Consider the following 7,392-nt stretch of genomic DNA (forward strand, 5'->3'; position numbering starts at 1 on the left):
AAAACATAAATGAAAACTGGCGCCCCCGTTTTAAAATAGATCCAAAAAAACAAAAGTAGCACTATTGGAGAAAGCCGACATTGATCCCGGTAGCTCTCGCATGCGAAACGAGCGCACTACCACTTCACCTCGATGTTTGTTATGCATATGAAAAGAAATCGCAGAATTTAAAAAGCATATGACAATGATATCAAGTAACAGACAACGAAATTAAAAAACAAAATTAGTTTCACTGGAGCATCCAGACATCGTTCCTGGTACCTTCCACATGCAAAGCAAGTGCTCTACCAACTAATTCTCCCGTTGCTGGCCATAGGTTTTATGTATATGAAAATTTAAAAAATAAACCGGAATTTCAAAAGTAAATGAAACAAAATTTATTAAATTAAAACGCAGCTTTCCTGAAGAATCTGGGAATCTATCCCTGTACCTCAGGAAGGCAAAGTGGGCGCTCTGCTCTCTCAACTATTTCCCCGGCGAACGAACGTTGGTTTTATTTTTTCATGTATAGAAAAATTTTCAAAAGATCCGTGAATTTCAAGAGTAAATGAAAATGAAATGAAACAAGAGACAAGATATGGAAACAAAACTAGTATTACTGGAGAATCTGTGGACTGTTCCCGGTACATATCGCATACAAAGTGAGCGACCAATATTCTGAGCTAATTCTATGCTGCATAAACATAGGTTTTGCTATGTATGTGAATATTTTTAAAAAGCCCAGGAAATTCAAAAGAAATTGAAAAAGATATCAAGTAATAAACAAGTTATTAAATACAAAACAACTCCAATGGAGAATCATAGAGTTGATACCGACACCTCTCACATGCAAAGCGGGTGTTCTACCATCTGAGTTCTTCCGACGGTTGGCGCTCCCAGGGGTATTGTACTGTATATGAAAATTAAATCAAAAATTTCCGGAATTCCAAAACTAATTGAAAACGAAATCAATTAATAGAAAAACTATTAAAATCAAAAATCAGCTGCGCTGGAGAACCCGGGTATCGATCCCGGTACCTCTCTTATGCAAAGCGAGCGCTCTACTAGCTGAGATAATTCCCCGTTGAACGTCTATGCACATTTGTTATGCATATGAAAAGTTGAAAACATACCCGGAATATCAAAACTGAATGAAATCAAGTTATAAGTAATTTATTAAAACGAAAATACAATTCAATGGAGAGTCTGGACATCGATCTCGATACCTCTCGCATGCAAAGCAAGCGCTCTATAATCTGAACTAATTCCCCGGTTACAGACCAGAGGTTTTTGTTTTGTATATGGAAATTTAAAAAAAAACTTGAATTAGAAATGTAAATGAAAATGAAATTAACTAATAGACAAGATATTATAAACAAAAAGTGGTTTCATGAAAGAATTCGGTTATCGATCTGGGTACCTTTCACAAACAAAGCGAGCGCTCTACCTTCTGAGATAATTACCTTCTGAGATAATTACCTGAGATAATTACCTTCGTATCATGTGCTTTTGTTTCGTATATGAAAATTTAAAATAATCCCGGAATTTCAAATCTAAATCAAAATGAAATCAAGTAATTGACACATTATTAAAAACGAAAGAAGCAAGCGCTCTTCCACCTCAGCTAATTTCCCGGTCACTACCTTCAGATGCTTGTTGTGCATAGGAAATGCTGAAAACAAACTCGGAATATCAAAAGCAAATGAAATCCTGTAATAGGCAAGTTATGAAAAACCAAGATTACTTCAACGGAGAACAGGGGAAACGACCTCGATAACCCTCGCATGCAAAACGAGAGTCTTACCACCTGTGCTAATTCCTCGGTGGGTGCTCATAACTTTTTGTGATATATATGAATTTTTTTTTTAAATCCCGAATTTCAAAACTCTTTTCTTTATTAACGAACATAAGTTTTTTTATGTGTATAAGAATTTTCAAGAAATCCGTGAATTTCAAAAGTAAATAAAAATGAAAAGAAACAAGAGGCAAGATATCCTTTTCTACTCTAGGCACAAGACTTGAATGTTTTTTTTTTTGTGGGGGTGGGGGGCAGTCGATTAGATCGACCTCAGTACGCAACTGGTACTTAATTTATCGACTCAGAGAGGATGAAAGGCAAAGTCGACCTCGGCGGAATTAGAACTCAGAACGTAAAGAGCATTTCGCCCGGCGTGCTAACGTTTCTTATTTCTTTATTGCCCACAAGGGGCTAAACATACAGGGGACAAACAATGACAGACAATGGGATTAAGTCGATTACATCGACCCCGGTGCGTAACTGGTACTTAATTTATCGACCCCGAAAGGATGAAGGGCAAAGTCGACCTCGGCGGAATTTGAACTCAGAAAGTAACGGCAGACGAAATACCGCTCAGCATTTCGCACGGCGAGCTAACGTTTCTGCCAGCTCACCGCCTTCAAGAGGTAAGATATCAAAACAAAAGTATTATGACTGGAGAATCCGTGGAATGATCCCGGTTCATATCGCATGCAAAGCGAGCGACCAATATTCTGAGCATATTCTATGCTGAGTAAACATATGTTTTGATATGTATATGGATATTTTTAAGAAGTCGCAGAAATTCAAAAGAAATTGAAAAAAGATATCAAGTATTAGACAAGTTATTAAAAGCAAAGCAGCTCCATTGGAGAATCATGGCATTGATACTGACACCTTTCACGTGCAAAAAGCACGCGTTCTACTGTCAGAGCTAATTCTTCAGTTGGCGCTCCCAGGCTATTGTTCTGCACATGAAAAACGAACTCGGAATTTCAAAACTAAGGGAAAATGAAAAGTATTAGACTAACTCTAAAAACAAAGAACCAACTTCATTGGAGAATCCGTGTATCGATCCCGGTACCTCTCGCATGCAAAGCGAGCGCGATACCATCTGAGCTAATTCCCCGGTCAGACGATCCTTATGTATATGAAAAGTTGAAAGCAAACCCAGAATATTAAAAGTAAGTGAAAACAAGTAATAGACAAGTTATTAAAAACTAAAAAAACTTCAATGATACTCGGATTCTCCTATGAAGCTATCTTTGTTTTTAATAACTTGTCTATTAAATGATTTCATTTACATTTGAAATTCGAGGTTTCTTTTAAATTTTTATGTATATAACAAAAACGTCGAGTCGGCAACCGGGGAATTAATTCAGGGTGTAGAGTGCTCGCTTTACATGCGAGAGGCAGCGAGATCGATTCTCGGTCTCTCCACTGAATTTTCTTTTGGTTTTCGTAACTTGTCTATTACTTGATTTCATTTAGTTTTGATATTCCGGCTTTGTTTCCAGCATTTCATATGCACCACAAACGTTCGAAGTCGCCGACAGGGGAATTAGCTCAGATGGTAGAGCGCTTGCTTAGCATGCGAGAGGTACCGGGATCGATACCCGGGTTCTCCAATGCAGCTTCTTTTCGTTTTAATAATTTGTTAATTACTCTTTTATTCTTTTACACTTTTACTTGTTTCAGTCATTTGATTGAGGCCATGCTGTAGCACTGCCTTTAGTCGAGCAAATCGACCTCAGGACTTATTCTTTGTAAGCCTAGTACTTATTCTATCGGTTCTTTTGCCGAACCGCTAAGTTACGGGGATGTAAACACACCAGCATCGGTTGCCAAGCGGTGTTGGGAGACAAACACAGACACACAAACACACACACAGACATATATATATTTACATATACCTATATACGATGGGTTTCTTTCAGTTTCCGTCTACCAAATCCACTCACACGGCTTTGGTCGGCCCGAGGCTATAGTAGAAGACACTTGCCCCCGGATTCTCCAACGAAGCGTATTTCGTTTTTAATAATTTGTCTATTACTTGATTTCATTTTCATTTAGTTTTGAAATTCTGAGATTTTCTTTTTAAATTTTCATTCATAACACAAAAACCGTTGGTCACTAATCGGGGAATTAGCTTACATATTACATGATATGATTTGCACTGTTTTGTAATTCCGGGTGTTTTATTAAATTTTGTAATAACTTGTCTGTTACTTGATTCCATTTAATTTTGATATTCCGGGTTTGTTTTCAACATTTCATATGCTCAACAAATGTTGTCAAACGCTATTCGAGGAATTAGCTCGGAAGTTAGAGCGCTTACTTTGCATGAGAGAGGTACCGGAATCGATCCCCGTATAATCCAATAAAGCGTCTTTTGATCTTTTTTCATAAATTATTTATATCTTATTTTCCTTTCATTTTGAAATTCCAGGATTTTTTTCAAATTTTCGTATAAGAAAAAACTATGGTTGCTAACTGGGTAATTATCTCAGATACTTTCGTATGCATAATAAATTCTGTCAGCGACCGGGTTCAGACAGTAGAGCGCTCGCTTTGCATGTGAGAGGTATCGGGATCGATAACCGGATTCTCCAATAAAGCTACTTTTGTTCTTAATAACTTGTCTATTATTGTAATTCATTTACATTTGAAATTCAAGTTTCATATATATAGCAAAAAGCTCCGATTCTTATCCGGGGAATTAGCTCAGTTGGTAGAGCGCTCGCTTTGCATGCGAGAGGTACCGGGATCGATACCCGGATTCTCCATTGCAGCTTCTTTTCATTTTTATTAATTTGTCTATTACTTGATTTCCTTTTCATTTAGTTTTGAAATTCTGAGATTTTCTTTTTAAATTTTCAAATATAGGCGCAGGAGAGGCTGTGTGATTCTGGGTTCAGTCCCACTGCGTGGCACCTTGGGCAAGTGTCTTCTACTATAGCCTCGGGCACACCAAAGTCTTGTGAGTTGATTTGGTAGACGGAAACTGAAAGAAGCCCGTCGTATATATATATATGTATATGTATATGTATATATGTGTGTTTGTGTGTGTTTGTGTGTCTGTGTTTGTCCCCCCCATCATCGATTGACAACCGATGCTGGTATGTTTACGTCCCCGTAACTTAGCGGTTCGGCAAAAGAGACCGATAGAATAAGTACTAGGCTTACAGAGAATAAGTCCTGGGGTCGATTTGCTCGACTAAAGGCGGTGCTCCAGCATGGCCGCAGTCAAATGACTGAAACAACTATAAGAGTAAAAGTATGAGCATATATCACAAAAACCGTTGGTTACTAATCGGTGAATTAGCTTACGTAGTAGAACGCTCGCATTGCATGAGAGAGGTACCTGAACGATACCCAGACCATCCAATGAAGCTACTTTCGTTTTTAATATCTCGTCTGCTACTTGATTTCATTTAGTTTTTCAATCCACTGGATTTTTTAAAAATTTATGTGTATAACAAAAGCCTGTAAACGCTGACCAGGTGGTAGAGTTCTCACCTTGCATGCGAGAGGTACCGCGATCGATACCCGGATTCTCCAATGAAGCTGCTTTTGATTTTAATAACTTCTATATTACTTTATTTCAATGAGTTTTGATATTCCGTGTTTGTTTTGAATTTCTCGTATGCACATGATACACATTGTGTCAATGACCGGGAAATTATCTCAGATGGTAGAATACTCGCTTTGCATTCGAGAGTTTCCGAGTTCAATACGCTTACTTTCCAATGAAGTTTCTTTTGCTTTTAATAACTTGCCTATAATTTGATTTCATTTTCATTTAGTTTTGAAATTCCGGGATATTTTGAAAATATTTCTTATACATAGAGAAATCCTTTATTCGCTAACCAGAGAATTATTTCAGATGGTAGGCCGATCACTTTGCACGTGGAAGGTACCGGGATCGACGTCCGCATTCTCCAATAATACTACTTTTGTTTTTAATAACTTGTCTATTACTTGATTTCATTTAGTTTTGATAGACTGGCTTTGTTTTCAACATTTTATATGCACAACAAACTTCCTAAATCGGCGATTGGGGAATTAGCTCAGATGGTAGAGCGCTCGCTTAGCATGCGAGAGATACCGGGATCGATACCCGGATTCTCCATTACAACTACTTTTGATTTAATTAATGCTCTTTCTACTATTTGATTCCTTTTACATTTATCTTGGAAATCCCGGGTTTTTAGGTGGTGGAACGCTTATCTTGTATTCTACAGGTACCGACATCGATGCTCGGGCTCTACAATGAATTGTCTTTTAGTATTAATAACTTGTCTATTACTTGATTTCATTTTCTTTTGGTATTCTCGGTTTGTATTAAACTCGTCATATGCACTCGATACGCATTCAATCTTTAAAGCGCTCGCTTTGCATGTTAAAGGTAACGGGATCGATATACGGTTTCTCCAATAAAGCTACTTTTGTTCTTAATAACTTGTTTATTGCTTTATTCCATTTTCATTTACATTTGAAATTCCGAGATTTTTTTTTTTTTTCATATACATAACAAAAACCTCTGGCCATTAACCGGGGAATTAGCTGTGTTTTACTAACATGCTTATTACTTCGTTTCATTTCTTCAGCCTTGAGTTGGTGAACTTTTTCCTTTTCCATATGAAAAGTAAAATAAGAATGGAGAGGAGATGCCTGTCGCACGGAATATTTCGGAAAAGATGGACGACTGTAGCAAGAATTTTGAGAGTGAATGAACCTGTTTGAGCGAGAAATCAAAGAGCCTACCAAAGGATTCAATAGTTGGAATGTGATTTCTGGTGTCTGTTACGTGCCTCACTTCATAATTGTTTTTTTCGTTCACTTTTGTTTTTCATCCGAATTTTATACTTATTTATCCTTGATTCTACAGGGCATCCACAAAGTCTGGGTACAGGGAGTAAATAAAATCGAAACATAAACAATTAAATATAAGAAATAATAATTTCTTAAAGTATGTGTTAATCCCTATGTACCCAGATTTTGTGGACACCCTGTATAATTATGTGTATCTTCATGTTGTTGTTCCATTTGTCCACCGACCCTTTGTCTGTCTTCGTATCGTCCACTATTTTTTTTACCTTTATGTTTAATAAAGAAAAGAGATTTGAAATACCGGGATTTTCTTTCTTTAATTTTCATGTACATGACAAAAACCTATAATCGCTAACCGGGAGATTCTCTCTCATGTGGTATGGCGCTCGCTTTGGATGCATGAGGGACAGGGGTCGATGCTCGGATTCTCCAATGAAGCTACTTCTGTTTTTAATAACTTGTTTATTACTTCATTTCATTTACTTTTGAAATTCCGGGTATTCTTTTTTATTTTCATATACATATAGGCGCAGGAGTGGCTGTGTGGTAAGTAGCTTGCTTACCAACCACATGGTTCCGGGTTCAGTCCCACTGCGTGGCATCTTGGGCAAGTGTCTTCTACTATAGCCTCGGGCCGACCAAAGCCTTGTGAATAGATTTGGTAGACAGAAACTGAAAGAAGCCCGTCGTATATATGTGTATGTATCTATATGTATGTGTGTGTATATGTTTGTGTGTCTGTGTTTGTCCCCCCAACTTCGCTTGACAACTGATGCTGGTGTGTTTACGTCCCCGTAACTTAG

At 37.5% G+C, this 7,392-nt stretch overlaps 2 non-coding genes across 2 annotated transcripts; both read left to right on the forward strand.

The window, feature by feature from the left end:
* The first annotated feature begins 4,469 nt into the window (after positions 1 to 4,469).
* Trnaa-ugc (transfer RNA alanine (anticodon UGC)) lies at positions 4,470 to 4,542 on the forward strand. Its single transcript has one exon. It is a non-coding gene; the product is annotated as a tRNA-Ala (tRNA).
* Positions 4,543 to 5,815: 1,273 nt separating this feature from the next.
* On the forward strand, positions 5,816 to 5,888 carry Trnaa-agc (transfer RNA alanine (anticodon AGC)). The gene has a single exon. It is a non-coding gene; the product is annotated as a tRNA-Ala (tRNA).
* The last annotated feature ends 1,504 nt before the right edge of the window (positions 5,889 to 7,392 follow it).

The sequence above is a fragment of the Octopus bimaculoides genome, chromosome 5, assembly GCF_001194135.2.
Source record: "Octopus bimaculoides isolate UCB-OBI-ISO-001 chromosome 5, ASM119413v2, whole genome shotgun sequence".
In the NCBI taxonomy this organism is placed as follows: Eukaryota; Metazoa; Mollusca; class Cephalopoda; order Octopoda; family Octopodidae; genus Octopus; species Octopus bimaculoides.